This window comes from Oryctolagus cuniculus, chromosome 17 (assembly GCF_051225735.1).
Source record: "Oryctolagus cuniculus isolate XC-2025 breed Fujian yellow rabbit chromosome 17, ASM5122573v1, whole genome shotgun sequence".
NCBI lineage: Eukaryota > Metazoa > Chordata > Mammalia > Lagomorpha > Leporidae > Oryctolagus > Oryctolagus cuniculus.
Window position 1 is genome coordinate 69,841,562 of NC_142883.1, and position 17,515 is coordinate 69,859,076.

The 17,515-nt window shown below is 48.4% G+C and overlaps 1 long non-coding RNA gene across 1 annotated transcript in view; it reads left to right on the top strand.

Annotated features, from left to right (window-relative positions):
* The window catches only part of LOC127488651 (uncharacterized), a 50,497-nt gene extending 33,700 nt beyond the window's left edge, over nucleotides 1-16,797 (top strand). Inside the window, exons 2-3 of the long non-coding RNA XR_016224117.1 lie at nucleotides 14,995-15,264; nucleotides 16,290-16,797. This is a non-coding gene — a long non-coding RNA (uncharacterized LOC127488651). The remainder of the gene's footprint in view (nucleotides 1-14,994; nucleotides 15,265-16,289) is intronic.
* Nucleotides 16,798-17,515: the final 718 nt, after the last annotated feature.

Consider the following 17,515-nt stretch of genomic DNA (forward strand, 5'->3'; position numbering starts at 1 on the left):
TGGACTGTGCCTGTGGCATGGCGCTGCTTGGAGGGCTGAGTCCTCCCTTACCCTGGGCTCCTGAGCACACAGTGAAGACTGCAGGGCTGCCCAGGCAGCCTGCTGTGCAACCCCTTGGGACCAGGGTGCGTGAGCTCAAGAACTCCCAGCCCAGGTTGCTGCAGGAAGGAGGCTTGGGACACATATGTGGAGCCTCTCCTCATCTTCTCCCCAAGCCCAGGTCTGGATGGCTCTGGAGTACATGTCCCTGTCATCAGCATCTTCCCAACACACAGCAAGTGTAGAGCTGGTCCCTTGGGGTTCCCACGGCCCAGCAGCCCTTGGCACCCATAGCCTTGGATCTGTGTGAGGGGAACTGCTCCCCCGGCCTCAGTTTCCCAGCCATTGCTCACATCACTGGGGTGTGGCAGCCTCTCAGTCATTACCGTTTTCTCAGCTCTGGGAGTCACGCAGATGAAAGAGGCCTGGGGAGGCCAGGCTGTTATTAAGGTGAATTTTCATTGCTATTTTCACTGATTTCTGAAAACCCAGCAGCTGCTGGGAAACAGCCCGTCGGGCACAGCACCCTGAACCTTAAGGCCAGTCCTTGCTCTCTTGGAGTGCTCCAGCAGCACCAAGCTGTTAGACAAAAATGTGTAGAGATTGTAAAGGGACAGAAGCCCAGTGCTGCTGCACCTGCCGTGGCCTGCAGGGCTGGGGGCCTGGGCTTCAGCTCTCACTCTCCTGTAGCTCTGTGGCCCCCGGGGCCCTCCAGGTAGGGGGTGAAATTTTCCTAGACAGGGCTGTGAGGGCCCCCTGGAACTCCTGTAGTGTGGCCCTGAGGTTTAACAGCTGCAGCTCCCAGGGCCTGGAGCCCACCTCCTGCCCAGCTAGCTTGATGTGGGGCCTGCAATTGCCCTTTTGTGCAACTGTCTGCTGAGACACCCCTAGAACCTGTCCACAGCAGCCACAGGCACTTGCAGGAATCATTCATCCTGCCTCACCCCCACCTGCCCCAACCAACCCCCCTCTGCCTCTGCCCTTAACTTTCTCCCCATCCCCAGGGAGGTAGAAGGAACCCAGCTGTCACCCCAGCAGAAGCCACCCTGACCTACTCCTGACTCATGGAGAGGCCCACAGCACACCCTGGGGGTAGCAGGGCCTCGCTCTCAGCCCAGGGTGAGGTCTCAGGGACGAACCGAAGTGGAGGTGCTGACATCCCCTGGTCTGATCTCCACGTGCCTCTGGCCACAACCCCACAACTGCTCTCTTGTCCCAGGGCCCTGTCCCCACCTCCTCCTGTAGGAAGAGGATGGAAAGCCACAGCTGGGAGCCTTACAAATCTCCTGGTTGAGTGGTTTGATTCCTTTAAGGTTTTATTTTTTTCCCACTGGATCATTTTTTAGATTCTTTAACATAGTTTAGAAATTAAAATGGTATCAAAAGGCATGCACTGAGAAATCCCATTCCCATCAACATCCTCTCCAGCCCCATGGTAACCACTTATTGTTTTCTTATATGTCCCTCCAGTTTCTTTACACAAAGACAAATAAAACTATGGACTCTTTTTCTCCTACTATTATCCAAAGCACCACAGTCTGTCGCCTGTCTGCCGGCAGCACCCAGCTGTGCACGGATCTTTCCCACAGCCCCTGTCAAGTCCCCAGTTTCTGGCTGTCGTAGTCTTTTCAAGCTGCCGTAACAAAATGCCATAAATCAGTGGCTGATAAACAGCAGACATTGATTTCTCAGTTTTGGAGGCAGAGAAGTCCAAATATGAAGGCATGGGCAGCTTGGATGTCAGTGATGGCTCACGAAGAGATGCCAGAGCTGGTTCACTGCCCTCCCTTGATGGAAGGAGTGAGGTCTCTTGGGTACAGATTTCATTCATGGATGGACAGGGCACTGTCCCCATGATCCAGTCACTTCCCATATGAGTTTTGGGGGGACAGATGCATTCAGACTGTGACACCAGCCTTACCACCCATCCCCAGGCCCCCCAAGTGGATCCCAAGCCATGAGTAGGGTTCATCCGCCTTCATGCACTGAAATTCCTTCCAAGGCCAGGATTAAGGCCCAAACCAGAGGTCTCAAACTACAGGCAGCCCATTCATTCCATCAGCAGAGACTTTAGAATCTCCTGCATGGGGCCGGTGCGGTGGCGTGGAAGATAAAGCCACTGCCTGCAGTGCTGGCATCCCATATGGGCACTGGTTCAAGTCCCGGCTGCTCCACTTCCAATCCAGCTCTCTGCTATGGCCTGGGAAAGCAGTGGAAAATGGCCCAAGTCTTTGGACCACTCCACTCGTGTGGGAGATCCAGAGGAAGCTCCTGGCTCCTGGCTTCCGATGGCTACAGCTCTGGCCATTGTGGCCAATTGGGGAATGAACCAGCAGATGGAAGACCTCTCTCTCTCTCTCTGCCTCTCCTTCTTTCTCTGTGTAACTCTTTCAAGTAAATAAAACAAATCTTTAAAAAAAAGAGTCTCCTGTGTGCCAGTCTAAGGATATAATGGTGACCCAAAGGTCCCCATTAATCAAGTAATTATACAGTTATTATACTGCAGGCGTGACAGGAAGGGAAAGGACACGCGCACCTGGGCTGGGGGCTGGAGTCAATGGCACAGACAGCGCCACATGACCTGGAACACTGCTGTTTCTCAGCCTGATTTCTTTTGTTTGTTTTTAAGATTTATTTAATTTTAAAGTCAGAGTTAGAAAGAGGCAGGGATGTGCTGGGGGCCTTGAGTTTTATTGCATCCAAAACAAGAGGACCAGATGATAATGCCTCCACTAATGCCTCCGCCCTCATCCCCACCATACAGCCTCTTGAAGCTGGAGCTTTGCTCTCCACTCCACTGAGGGGAAGTTGGGGTGGGGAGTGTTTGCTTCTCATTTCCTCTGTAGACTGCACCTCTCTTCCTGTCCCTCAGGAGAGAGAAGAAAGCTAAGGCTCTTGGCTTCACTGTTCCTTTCTCTCTCCTCCCCCACTGCCTTCCTGGGAAGTTTGCAGGCCTTGTGTGGAAAGGCAGCATCAAAGCCAGGAGCTCCTCCCCGGTGGCTCTGCTGTGCTCTGCAACCTGGTGGGAGTAAAGCTTGGAGGAATGGGTACTGGGAGCAGGCGTGAGGGACTAGGAAGATATTTGCCCAAATCTGAGTCTGCAGGTGCAGCCCGACAGGCCATAAGCCCTTTCTGGTTCTCAGATCTGAGCGCAGGTGGCTGAAGCTCCAGCTGTCAGCTCTGCTGTCGCCTCTGCTGTCCCCCTCTGCCAAGACTCTACTGTGGCACCCGGCAGCTAGCCCTGGTTACACCCAGAACATGGTGAAGTTGTGAGAGCTTTGAGTCCACCAGAGGATAGGAGAGGAATACTGGCTTGAGCCACAGAGCAGGAAGCACTCACCTTGAAATGCCCTCAGATCCTGCTGCCCTGAGTCACTGTTTTTGTGTCTACCCATGGTTTCTGCCTCCTTTCTCTGTGTCTGCCTTTCTTTCTGCCTGGAGAGGCTCCTTCTGCTTTCTCTCACAAAGATCTAAACCCTGTCTATCTTTAAGGGCTCTGTGTTTCCCTCCTGATTTTAAAAATCCTCCCAACACCTGCATTTGTGGAACTTCCCTCACAGTACAACTCTTTACTTACATGTCCTTTTTTTTCTTAAATTGACTAGCATTGTGTATATTTATAGCATACAACATGATATTTTGATATATATATACATGTGTGTATTACACAATAGCTAAATCAGGCTAATTCATATAGTAACATCTATTCTCTCATATACTTTTTTGTGGTGAGAATGGGGAAAATTCGTTTGTTGGCAATTTTCAAGTGTCTTCCATATTCACTCTGCTCACCATGCTGTGTGGTTCATCTCTTAAACTTATCTCCAGTTGAAAGTTTGTGGCCTTTGACCAATGTCTCCCCCATCTGACTGCCAGACTGCAACTGACCATCAGTCTGTTCTCTTCTGTGGCTGAATTGGGCTTTCGTAGACATGTAAGTGAGATCATATAGCCAGTATTTGTCTTTCTGTGTCTGCCTTATTTTCTTTTTATCTATGCTGTCACAAAGGACAAGATTGCCTTCTTTTTTTAAAGCTGACTAGTATTCTTTGAGACATATATACCACACTTTCTTTCTCTATCATTTGTCAGGAGGCACTTAGGTTGGTTCATAGTGTGAGTGAAGCTGCAATGAACATCAGACTGTAGATATCTCTTTGACATACTGATTTCAATTCCTTTGGATGTATACCCAGTAATGGGATTGCTGGGTCATATGTTCTGAGGAGCCTCCATAATTTTTTCCATAATGGCTGCTTTAATTTACATTCCCAATAACCATGTGCAAGCATTCCCTTTTCTCCACATTCTTGCCAACAATTATCTTTTGTCTTTTTGATAATAGCTCTTCAAACAGGTGGGAGGTGATGTCTCATTGTGGTTTTAATTGATTTCTCTAGTGATTAGGGATGTTGAGCTTTATTTTTTTTTCTTGTAGCTGTTGGCTGTTTGTTGTGTTTTTATCTTTTTTTAAATTTATTTTTATTTATTTGAAAGGCAGAGTTACAGAGAGACTGGTAGAGAGAGAGAGAGAGAGAGAGAGAGAGAGAGAGAGAGAATCTTCCATCCACTGGTTTCACTCCCCAGATGGCTGCAATGGCCAGGGCTGTACCAGGCTAAAGCCAGGAGCCAGGAACTTCCCAGTTCTCCCATGTGGGTGCAAGGGCAAAAGTACTTGGGCCATTGTCAGCTGCTTTTCCATGTACATTAGCAGAGAGCTGGATTGGAAGTGGAGCAGCTGGGACTTGAACCAGCATCCATATGGGTTGTCTGCCTCCCAAGCAGCAGCTTTACCACAATTCCAGCCCTATTTGTTGCTTTTGAGAAATGTCCAGGTCAGGTTCTTTGCCCAATTTTTTAAACTGGGTCGTTGGATTTCTTGTTATTGAGTTGAATTCCTTATATAATGTTGGCTGTTAACTGTTTGTCAGATGTTTGGCTTGCAAATATTTTCTCCCATTCCACAGGTTGTCTCTTCACTTTGTTGATTGTTTCCTTTGTTGTGAAAAACTGTTTGGTTTGATATAATCTCATTGGTCTATTTTTGATTAGTGTCTGTGTTTTGGGGTCATGCCCACAAAAAATCATTAAGACCAGTATCGTGGAATATTTCTCTTATATTTTCTTCTAGTAGTTTTATAGTATCAAGTCTTATGCTTAAGTCTTTAACCCATTATGAGTTCATTTTTTTTTGTACAGTGTGAGATAAAGGTCTAATTCCATTCTTTTGCTTATGGGTATCCAGTTTTACCAACACTTTATTTTTATTTATTTGAAAGACAGAGAGACAGAGACATAGAGAAGTCATCCATTTGCTGGTTCACTCCCCATATGTCCACAATAGCCAGGGCTGGGCCAGGCCAAAGCCAGGAGCCAGGAACTCAGTCAGGGTCTTCCTTGTGGGTAGCAGGGACTTAGCCCTCACTTGCTGCCTCCCAGGATGATAGTTAGCAGGAAGCGGGAATAAGGAGCTGAACCAGCACTCAAATCCAGGCACTCTCTTGCATGACATAAGGGCATACCAGGTGGTGTCTTAACTTCTACACCAAATGCCCCCATCTCCAGTACTGTTTGTAGAAGAGACTATTCTTTCTCCATTTTGTATTCTCGACATTTCTGTTCAAAAATCAGTTGAATGTAGATGTGTGTTCTGTACTCTTTATCATTTGGTATCTGCTTTTATGCAACATGCTGCTGATTACCGTAGCTTTGTACGAGACTTCAAATCAAATAGTATGATGCCTCCAACTTTGTTCTTTTTGTTCAAAATTACTTTGGCTGTTTGAGGTCTCTTACAGTTCTTATGAATCTTTTAATAGATTTATTTATGTATTTGAAAGGCAGAATTACAGAGAGGGAAGATGGGAGGAAGGGAGAGAGAGAGAGCGAGAGTGCAAGCAAGCTTCCATCTGGCCCCAAGTGGCCCAAGGATTAGGGCTGGGCCAGGCCAAAGCCAGGAGCCAGGAACTTCTTCTGGGTCTCCCACATGGGTTCAGGAGCCCAAGGACTTGGGCCACCTTCTGCTGCTTTCCCAAGTGTGTTAGCAGAGAGCTGAATTGGAAATGTGGTGGCCAGGAAACTAACCAGCACCCATATGGCATGCTGGCCTCATGGATGGTAGCTTAACGCACTATGTTACAACACCAGTCCCCCTCCATATAAATTTTAGGAATTGTTTTTTCTATTTCTGTGAAAAATGTCATGGGACTTTTGATACGGATTGTATTGAATCTGTATATTGCTTTGGATAGCATGACTGTTTTAACAATATTGAGTTTCTAATCCATAAGATGGGATATCTTTCTTTCTTTGTGTCCTTTCCAATTTCTTTCATCATTGTGTTTTAGTTTTCAATGTAGAGATTGTTCACCTCCTGGGTTAAATTTATTTCTGAGTGTGCTATTATTTTGTAGCTATTGTATATGGAATTTTCTTAATTGCTTTTTTAATAGCTCATTGTTGATGTGTAGGAAATGCTACTGATTCTTTACTCTTTCCAAATTAAAAAAAATATGAGAGAGAGTGAGAGAGAGAGAGGAGGCTATCATGCACTGGTTAACTTGGAGAGAGAGAGAGAGAAAGAGCTCTCATCCACTGGTTCATTCTCCAAAGGCCTGCAGTCATTGGGGGCACTGGGCCAGGGCCAGGGCCAGGAGCCAGAAACTCAATCCAGGTCCCCCATATGGGGGTCAGCAACCCACTTACATGAGCCATCACTGCTGCCTTCCAGAGTCTGCATTAACAAGAAGCTGGAATCCTCAGTGGGAGCTGGTGCTGTAACTCAGGCACTCCAGGAGCAGATATGGGCATCCCAAACAATGTCTCAACACTAGCTCAGATGCCTGCACTGAAATACTACTGATTTTTTGTACCTGCCTGTTTAGTCCCTTACTAGACTAAAAGCACCAAGAAATCCAAAAAAAGAGCTGCCCCTTCTCTGAATTGCTCCCCCAACTGATACCCAGCGTTGAAGCTCATATGAGCCATTTTAGAATGGATAAATTAGTCCTCTTTGCCTAACTAGGAGATACCACAGGACAGTCAGCAAGGCTTGGGAGTGGGTGAACAGCTTCAAGAAGGCCATCTCAATGTCAAGGACAGATCTGAAGATGCCCCGTGCCTGTCCCTCAGCATGGTTTGTCACATGGGGATGAATGGGGGATCTCTAGGAGGACCCTGTGAGCCCAGTGTGTTCTCTTAGCTGTCCTGTCTTTCTGGTTTTTTTCTGGTTTGAATGAAAGCAAATCACCCATCCCTGGGTGGGGCAGGGTAAGTGGGGGCATGGGTCAGGGGTCTCTGGGCCTCAGACTCCTTGTCAGGAGTGGTGCACTGGCTGGTGCAGAACATCCAACAATACAGGCAGGGAGTTTTTCATGGAGCTCCCACCCCCACAACAGGAGGACTGAAGAGCAGCATGCCTTCCGCTTTGAAACACGGGTCCTACAGGCACTTGCAGAAGAGAGGTCTGTGTGCATTGCCTGAGCCCAGGAAACCTTTTGTGAAAGAATTGTTTTGGGGCCAGACCACAGCGAGACTTCTTGGTTACTCCCAAACAGTAGGAGATTGTGGATGATTAAAGTTGGAGGGACACAATCAGATCGATAGTTTTAGAAGCATGCTCTGATAGCACTTCTTGGAAGAGTAGTTATGGCAGGGAAAACACAAGCTAAGCACGGGACATCTTATGGTGTCAGAAAGCAAGGATGAAGGGTCAGTGCTGTGGTGCAGTGGGTTAAAGCCCCAGCCACAGCATGGACATCCCATATGGGTGCAGTTTTGAGTCCTGGCCACTCCACTTCCAGTCCATCTCCCTGCTAATGTGCCTGGCAAAGCAGCAGAAGATAACTCAAGTCCTTGGGCCCCTGCATCCACATGAAGACCCAGAAGAAGCGCCTGGCTCTTGGCTTCCGATCAGCACAGCTCTGGCCATTGTGGCCATTTGGAGAGTGAACCAGCAGATGGAAGACCTCTCTCTCTCTGTCTCTACCTCTCTCTGTAACTCTGTCTTTCAAATAAATAAAATAAATCTTTAAAAAAAGACAAGAAAGCAAGGATGCACTCAGGTGACAGTGGAGATGTGTGAGAAGTGCACAGAACCGACCTGAATGAATTCTCAGTGGCCAACGCTGGAATTCAAGCTATGAAATAAGTGATGATGTCATTGGATTATAACCCAAAGAACAGAATCCATATCCAGCGAGTCCATGCAAATATAAATGTCTAATCAAATGAACGGAGGTCGAGGCACAATTCTTCCTTACAGAAAACTTCCAGTTTACAAATGTAAAAGGAGTGGGGAAAATGGAAAATCATCATTAGCACACTGACAATTATTGCCACCAGCAAGATCCATGGATCAATCCTAAAATTAGCAGGTAGAAATTGGAGAAGCAAGATACTTGCATGGTCTCAAAGTATTGCCCCTCAACATATGTGTTACAGAAGGAAAAACAGCAAACTTGACAATGGCCAGCCCCGTGGGAGACACCTCCCGACTGAAGGATCACGGGTAATCCACTGTCTTGACATAATGGACATCCCTGGGGGGGGCACTGCTTCACCTCCATGCTAGCCCCCTTCCCCAGAATCCATAACCTCAGACTCAAACTGGACGACATTCTCCAAAATGCCAGCCAGCTCCCTCCGGCAGCGTCAGCTGATAGAAGTAGAGGAGAGAGTTGGGGAACAGTCATGAATTCATGGTAGGAGAACCTGGGGACTGTACAATGTGGCATCCTGGATTGGATCTTGGAACAGAACCTCAGTGGAAAAACTGCTAAGAGCCAAGTAAAGTCTGTGGCTTCATTTTCTAAAAATGGTTCTGCTAAAGAAAGATGTGTAGAACAGGGAGAAGAACATGCTACTGTGCTTCATTCAAGCATGTGTGTGTGCATGTGTGTGTGTGTGTGTGTGTGTGTACACGGAAGGGTGATGTTTGTGTAGACACCTCCAAGGGAGATAGATGATCCATCATCTGCTCAACATGCTGGGTCATCTGAACCGCTACAAACAGCCCCACAGTGAAATGCCACTTTGCAATTACTGGGGTGCCTGGAATCAGAAAAGCAGGCAATAGGGGTTGGTGTTGCGGCACAGTGAGTTAAGCCGCCGGTTGCAACACCAGCGCTTCATATCAGAGCACTGGTTTGAGTCCTGGCTGCTCCACTTCTAATCCAGCTCCCTGCTAGTGTTCCTGGGAAAGCAGCAGAAGCTGGGCCCGAGTGCTTGGGCCCCTGCATTGGCATGGGAGACCCACATGGAGTACTTCACTCCTACAGTTGACTGGTGATATTGTGCATGTAGGAGTATTTCCATTGATACTAAAACCCCTGAACTATAGATTTTAGATGGGTGGATTGTCTGCGATGTTGCAAGGCTTTCTGAAAAATTCAGGATGCAGTGGCCACCTAACACCTGAGAAGGCTGTGAAGATGGAAAGCTATTGGTTGGGTTTACCATTGTGGTAGTTACTGCGCTTTTTTCATTGGAGAAGTTTGGCTTGGAGTGGGGGTGGGGGTAGAGGTGGTGTGTTGCTGTTTGGCCTAAGCTTAAAGATGCTTGGGGCTCCCAGGAGAGGGCTGCCTCTGGCTGCCCACTCCCGCTTGCTGTGCCTTGCTGACCCCAAGAGGCAGCCCAAGTAACTGGGTTCCTGCCACCCATGTGGGAGTCTGGATTGAGTTCGTGGCTCCCAGCTTCAGCCCAACCAAGCACCAATTAATTGTTGGGGGGCATTTGGGAAATGAGCCTGTGGAAGGAAGGTCTCTGCCTGTCTCCTAGCTCTGCCTCTCAAATAAATTTATCAATTTAAAAATAGTTTTAAAAAATCCAGAGAAGTTTGTCTTTGGAGGGCAGAAGAAGACAGTATCTGGAGAAATGTCACAGGATGATTTTTTAAAAAGATTTATTTATTTGAAAGTCAGAGTTACGGGGCCGGTGCCGTGGCTCACTAGGTTAATCCTCCACCTGGGGCACTGGAATCCCATATGGGCACCAGGTTCTAGTACCAGTTGCTCCTCTTCCAGTCCGGCTCTCTGCTGTTGCCCAGGAAGGCAGTGGAGGATGGCCCAAGTGTCTGGGCCCCTGCACCTGCATGGGAGACCAGGAGGAGGCATGTGGCTCCAGCCGTAGCAGCCATCTGGGGGGTGAACCAATGGAAGGAAGACTTTTCTCTCTGTCTTTCTCACTGTCTAACTCTATCTGTCAAATAAATAAATTTAAAAAAAGAGTTACACACAGAGAGAAGGAGAGGCAGAGAGACAGAGAGGTCTTCCATCCAACTGGCAGCAATGGCTGGAGCTGTGCTGATTCGAAGCCAGGAGCCAGGAGCTTCCTCTGGGTCTCCCAGGTAGGTACAGGGGCCCAAGGACTTGGGCCATCCTCTATTGCTTTCTCAGGCTACAGCAGAGAGCTGGATCTGAAGTGGAACTGCTGGGGCTCGGACCAGTACCCATATAGGGTGCTGGCACTGCAGGTGGCAGCTTTACTCGATATGCCAGTGCTGGACCTGGGATGATTGTTTTCAAGGTGAGAGATGCCTGAGAAGTTACGGCCAATGGCAGAGACCCCTTCACGGAGTGGAACCCTTTGGAGAAGGGAGGTCTGGGGCAGGGGATCTGACCTTGGCTGGGGCAAGGGCAGCCCCCTGCAGTCGTTGGAGATGAGTCAGAGAGAGGGCCCATGGTTGGGTGGGGATGGTGGCAGGAGGCTTCTGGGGTTCCCCTCAACTGACAATATGCCTCTGGGGGAAGAGAAAGGGCTCTGAGAAGTTTGAGGACAGTGGAGAAGGGTGCAAGAGAGCTGCTGTCACAGAGAGCCATGGGAGCCAGGTGGGACCGGGGTGGGCATGGGAAGCTTTCTTCTGGCACAGAAGAGAGCGAGAAGCAGTGTTCAGTCCAGTACAGAGAAGACAGCTGTATGTGGCTTTCCAGAGCTAAACTCGGCACTCAGTTCCTCCCTTAGCCACATTCCAGGTGCTCAGTAACCACAGGTAGCTCCTGGCTGCCATATCGGCCACAGACCACACACTTCATCATCACAGAAAGTTCCATGGACAGCCCTGTTCTAGAAAAGCAATTTTCTAACTTTGTTTACCTCTCCTGGACTTAGGGAGCTATGCTGGAACTGAAGAGTTTTAAACATCTAGTAAATTCATTTAAAAGTAACAATCAAAAGGCTCGTTACACTTCAACACATTTTATGAAAAGCGTATATATTTTCCTGGATAGGTGTTTGGCATAGCAGTGAAGATGCTATTTGGAATGCCTGTGTCTCAAATCAGAGTGCTTGGGTTTGAGCCCTGGCTCCACTCCCAATTTTAGCTTCCTGCTAATGTGCACCTGGGAAGGCAGCAGATTCCAGTCTTGGGTCTCTGCCAGCCATGTGGGAGACCTGGCTAGAGGTCCTGGCTCCTGACTTCAGCTTGGCCCAGCCCTGACTGTTGCAGGCATTTGGAGAGTGAACCAGTAGGTAGGAGATCTTTGTCTTTCTGTGTTTTTGTTTTTCTTCTTTCAAATAAATACCTATAATATAGATTGTATATAAATATATACACATATTTTCCAAAAACAAATTGAAAAAGTGAGAAGACCATCACTACTCTTCATTTTATTGTTGTTGTTTTTAGGATTTATTTTAGTTATTTGAATGAGTTATAGGCCGAGAGAGGTCTTCCATCTGCTGGTTCACTCCCCAGATGGCTGAAACAGCTAGAGCTGAGCCAATCTGATCTGGAGCCAGGAGCCAGGAGCTTCCTCCAAGTCTCCTGCATGGGTGCAGGGACCCAAGGATTTGGGCCATCTTCTACTGCTTTCCCTGGTACATTAGCAGGGAACTGGATTCACAGTGGAGAGCTGGTGCCCACATGGGATGCTGGCACTGCAGGCTGGGGCTTTAGTCCACTGCTCCACAGCGCCAGCCCCACTGCTCTTTGTTTTTGAAAATCTCTCCTATCTGACTTAGCAGAAGGTGGCTGGATTCTGACATTTACTTCTGAGTTCAGTTAATTGTGTTTTCACAAAACATGGCCTTTGTGCATTGGTGAGAGAATGCGAGTACCAAGGCTGATCATTTGGGTCACACTTCTGGAACCATGGTTCCGTCTAGACCAACCTTACCCTTGGTCAGAGCCTGAAGGGACTGAGCAATGGGCTGGAAGTCACAGCAGTCATGACAGATGGCAGAGTTTGGACTTAGATGCTGGGGCCTCAGTCCCCTAGGCCGGGCTAAGATGGGCTGGCTGGGCAGCTGGGCTGCAGAGCCCCTAGTGTAGGGCCCTATAAATAAACCCATTGTATCAGAGCCCTTCCCCTCTCCCCACCCCAGCAGCTGCTATGTTTGTAGTTGGATCATGCTGCAGACAGGGAACTAGAGGGCTCAGGGAGAGGACACGAGGGACATGGAACCTGGAAGGCTTTGGGGACAGCCACAGCCTGGAAGGGCAGAGACAGGTCTTTGCGGGTTTGGAAAAACCCACATCACAGTAACCCAGGTTCCTGGAGTGCCCACAAAGAGGAAGTTGCAGGAGTGTGCAGCTGACCCCTTCCCCAAGATCAGCCTCTCTCAGATGATGTCTCCCAGGGCCTGTTGGAAGGAAGGAGATTGTCCTTGCCCTCCCTCCATGTGGGGGAGGAGACAGCTGGAATGCTTAGGGCTGCTGGGATGCCCTGGGCCAGGGATTGAGTGGCTGGGCTGCTCCCAGGCTGGAGCAGCCCTGGGAGCCTTTGCACCCCTGCCCACAAGCCCAGGGCTGCTCCTGGCTACAAAGCTGGATGTGGGTGCAGGAGTCACTGTTTACAAGTGCACTCCTGGGCGTGACAGCCCTGGGACAGGGACAGGAGCAGATTCCAGAAGGCAGCTGGGGAGGCAAGTGGAGAGGCTGGGGCAGCTTTAACAAGTCTCTGCCTTCCACAGCTGCCTGCCCCTCCCCCAACCCTGCCCCTAGGGAACTTTAGGGGGAACAGCTGGTGAGTGAGGGCTCCTAAGGGACCAGAGGATCCACGAGGGGGCAGTGGTGGGGCACAGGCTTGCTGACTGTTGTGTCTCTGGGCCCTGCTCCAGGCATGGACTCTTGTTTCAGGGAGGGGTCCTGCCTGTGCCCTGGCTAGGGGGCTGGGAGCTGCAGAACCCCCCTCCTTCCCTGCTGGCTGCCTGAGACCCTGGAAGCTTCAGTCCTCTTCTGGCTAGAAAGGGGGAGAGGCAGCGGGGCCTGACCAGGCTGAACCCAGGGCTGCCCAAAGGTCCCCTCAGCACTTGAGGTCACCTCCCTGTGAATCAGGCCTTGGTGGGGGAGGGGCCCCACGGTGCTGTGGCCCAGAGAAGCCTCTAGGGCAAGGGGAGCCCTGCAGCCTGGTTGGGGTCTATGTTTCCGACCCAAAGTGTCAGGTACGCAGTGGGGACCCCTGGAGCCTGGGGTCTATGGAGCTTGGAGACTGTGAGCAGGAGGAGTTGGGGGTCCCCAGGGAGGAAGAGGGTGCTCAGCCTGGGAGGGGCAGCCACACCCGACAGGACAGCCATGGGGCACCTGGCCTGGGACCGCTGGCTCACAGCCTGGGAAGGGCCAGATCCCCACCGGGGTCAGGTCTGGAGCTCCAGGTGGTGGTGTCCTAGCTATGGGTGCTCCCTAGATGAGGACCCAGGAAGCTGTCTTTGAGCCACCAGGAGCCCACCCTCTGGCCCCGCCTCTCTCCTGTGAGCCCTCTGCGGCCCAGGCTGCCTGCGTGCCCTCTGCTGGGGCAGTGCTGCACACACAGGCAGGGCCAGGGCCTGATTCACAGCCTTCCCTCTGCAGGCTCCAACCTGACACAGAAACTCACGAAGGAATCAGAGGGCCTCCCCCAATTGCGGGGTTCCACGTGTTGGGGCGCCAGCGTGGGATTCCACCCTCAACACAGAACTGCTCCATGCAACATCTATGGTCCCTGCCAGGCCTCAGGGTCCAGGCCTCCCTCCCAACCTGGATGCCTTCCTATTTCTTAAAATTATTTTTTAAACCATGCTCACACTTTTTTTTTTTTCTTTCCGGTTTTGTGTGAAGAACACAAAACCTCGGGCTCCCCCTACCTTTATGTGTGTGTGTGTGTGTGTATGTATGTGTGTGTGTGTGTGTGTGTAATGTTTGTCTAAATTTCTGTTTGTTTATTTGAGTGCCAGTCAGAGAGGGAGGGTTCACTCTCTGATGCCCAAAACAGCCATGGTTGGACTGAACCAGGAGCTGGGAGAAGGGACTCAGTTCAGGTCTGCCACGTGAATAACAGGAACCCAGTGACCTGAGCCATCACTGCTGCCTCCCAGGGTGCAGATGAATAGGAAGCTGGAACCAGGAGCCAGGGCTGGGATGCAAACCCAGACACTAGGATGTGGGATGGAGGCGCCTTAACCCCTCCCACTGCTGCTGCTTCCCCCACCCACCCCCACACACTCCCCATCTTTGTCTTGGTCCTTCTCTGGGCCATGAACATTGTGATGCTCATCCCAGACCCTGCCCTCACCTTGCCAGTTTTCTTCCTCCCTCTACTCCACAGCACCCCCCCACCTCTCCCCAGCCACCTCCTTCCTATCCTGGAAGTTTCCATTAGGGAAATAAATGTTGAGGGATTGAGGGGAAAGTTAGTGATCAACAGGGGCAGCCTCTGTGTGGGCAGGGATGAGGGTGATGGTGGTGCAGAGGCCAGATTTTAGGGTGCCAATGGTGGTGGGGAGCTGGCTGTGTGGGGGAATAACCTAAAGCCACTTTTGGTTTAACACCTATTTGTGTGTTGGAAGGAGGATTTTTTTTAAAGATTTATTTATCTGAAAGAGTTACAGAGAGAGGGAGAGCCAGAGAAAGAGGTCTTCCATTCTGTTGCTTCACTCCCCAAATGGCCAGAGCTGAGCCAATCTGAAGCCAGGAGCCAGGAGCTTGTTCCATGTCAGATGCAGGGGACTAAGGACTTGGGGCATCTTCTTCTGTTTTCCCAGGCCATCCAGAGAGCTGGATCAGAAGTTGAGCAGCCGGGACTCGAACCAGCACCCATATGGGATACCAGCACTGCAGGCTGGGGCTTTAACTGTGCCACAGCACCGGCCCCAAGGAAGGAGGATATTTCTTAAGGAGGATATTTCTTCACTGGTTTATTTTCCAGGCCTCTGCATTTCTAAACACAATCACGTTATGAACACACACCGAGTTGTGCATGACACATTTTTATGATGTTAAAATAACAATGGACTTTCGATTGTTGTGGAGTGGTAAGTCAGCCTCGCACAGTGTCTCCTTCAACAAGGGTTTTCAGAATCCCCCCGTGCCGCCATGCTCCTCATAACCAGGAAGAAGTGCTCCCCCCTTGTCACCTCTGGTCTCAGGCACTCCAGCTGCCGCATCCCCCCATAGGGTGGGAGGCAGAGGGCAGAGAAGACTACAGTTCCACAGGAGTATAAAAAAGGGATAAAAACAATAATTAAGTACAATTAAGTACAATTAAGTACATAATTATTGTTTTTATCCCTTTTTATACTCCTGTGGAACTTTAGTCTTTCACTTTTTACTTGTTGAATAGCAAAGTCAGTAGTGAATTAAACCTGCGATTAAAGAGTGGAATTAAGTTTTGTCTTTGAAAAAATTAAAGAATAAAAAGAAGGAAGTGAATGGATGGAGGGAGGGGGAAGGGAAATATGGTTATCACCAGATTTGTAGCTATGAAATACATGAAAGATCCCTTTATACTAATAAAATTTTTAAAATATAATTAAACTGCTTAGCATTTCCATGACTTAAGAGACTGCAAATTTTCTGTATTTTTAAAGGTGTTTAAAAACTATTTATCTATATCCATTACATCTCTTTGTGATCCTATTTCTGCTTCTACTGAAATTTTCATTGATAAACACAATTATCAAAATACAATGTGTGTTGAAATTACACATTTGTCTATTTTTCATATTATATTTGAATTTGTTACTACTACCTGAGTAAATTGTCAATAAACTAATTTATGTCAGTCTTTCCATAGAGGCTTCAGGCTATCCTAGTTTTCTTTATCAGTTTTAGGCCATCAGTTCTATAAATTAGGAAGGTGTCCAATCAAATATTATGTTCATAGTATCTGAGCACAATCTATGGCTGATTTCATCTCTCTGATTAGCAGGAGATTGCATTTTAGCCTTATGGACATTCATGTAAACTGAAATACAATTTCAGTGTAGAAATGTAGGATTTTGTTTGGTCTTCAAAATCATTGAGCTCACTTTTTTTTTTCCAAAATATTCTAATCTAGACCAGTTCCAGCCCTGTGAACATGACATAAATTTTCATTGTGAGGTCATCATCAGCTCCAACATTCTATAAGCTGTCCTGGAAACCTTCAGATTCACAGTGCCTCAGAGACATCTTAGTCAAGGGTAATGATTCTCCACAAGTGTGTGTGTGTATGTGTGTGTATACACATATATATATATATATATATGGGCACATATTATCATTGTACCTTTCGTGGTGATAAAACTTTTGACTTTTTTCTGGTGGCTTATATGAGCGTAAATAAACTTTTTATTAGTGATTGTTTTTAATTTTGTTTTATTTATTTGAAAGACAGAGTTACAAGGAGAGTTAGAGACAGAGAGAGGAGTCTTATATCCTAGTCACTCCTCAAATGGTCACAATGGCCAGAGCTGAGCCAGGAGCCTCTTCTAGGTCTCCCATGTGGGTTTTCAGGGGCCCAAAGACTTGGGCCATCATCTGCTGCTTTCTCAGGTTCATTAGCAGGGAGCTGGATTGAAAGTGGAGCAGCCAGGACTTTAATCAGTGCCCATATGGTATGCTAGCACTGCAGGCTGGGGCTTTAACCCACTGGTGCCACAGAGCCAGCCCCTATTGATATCTTCAAAGTAGAGCTAAGATGACAGTATCTTTAATTTAAGAGGTTTTCTTTTTATTGGTAACTGACATGGTATTTTTTTTGCTTATTGTTGACTTTTTTTCTGTTATTTCTCAAGTTTTGTGTATATCTAATACATATTGCTTCGCCCAATTCTCTTGTGTTTGTCTTGCTATTATTGCTCCTACTTTGTTGCTTACTGCTATTTCCCATCATCAGAATATAGGTTATATACTCACATGCATATTCCTTTTTTGATTTTTTTATGTTTTATTAATATAAGAAAACAGATTTAAGGGGCTGATGCTGTGGTGCAGCAGGCTAACTTCCTGGCCTGCAGCGCTGGCATCCCATATGGGCGCTGGTTTGAGACCCGGCTGCTCCACTTTCGATCCGGCTCTCTGCTATGGCCTGGAAAAGCAGTAGAAGATGGCCCAAGTCCTTGGGCCCCTGCATCCACATGGGAGATCCAGAGGAAGCTCCTAGCTCCTGGCTTCAGATCGGCACAGCTCTGGCAGTTGTGGCCAACTGGGGAGTGAACCATCAGATGGGAGACCTCACTCACTCTCTCTCTCTCTCTGTGTAACTCTGACTTTCGAATAAATAAGTCCTTAAAAATAGATTTA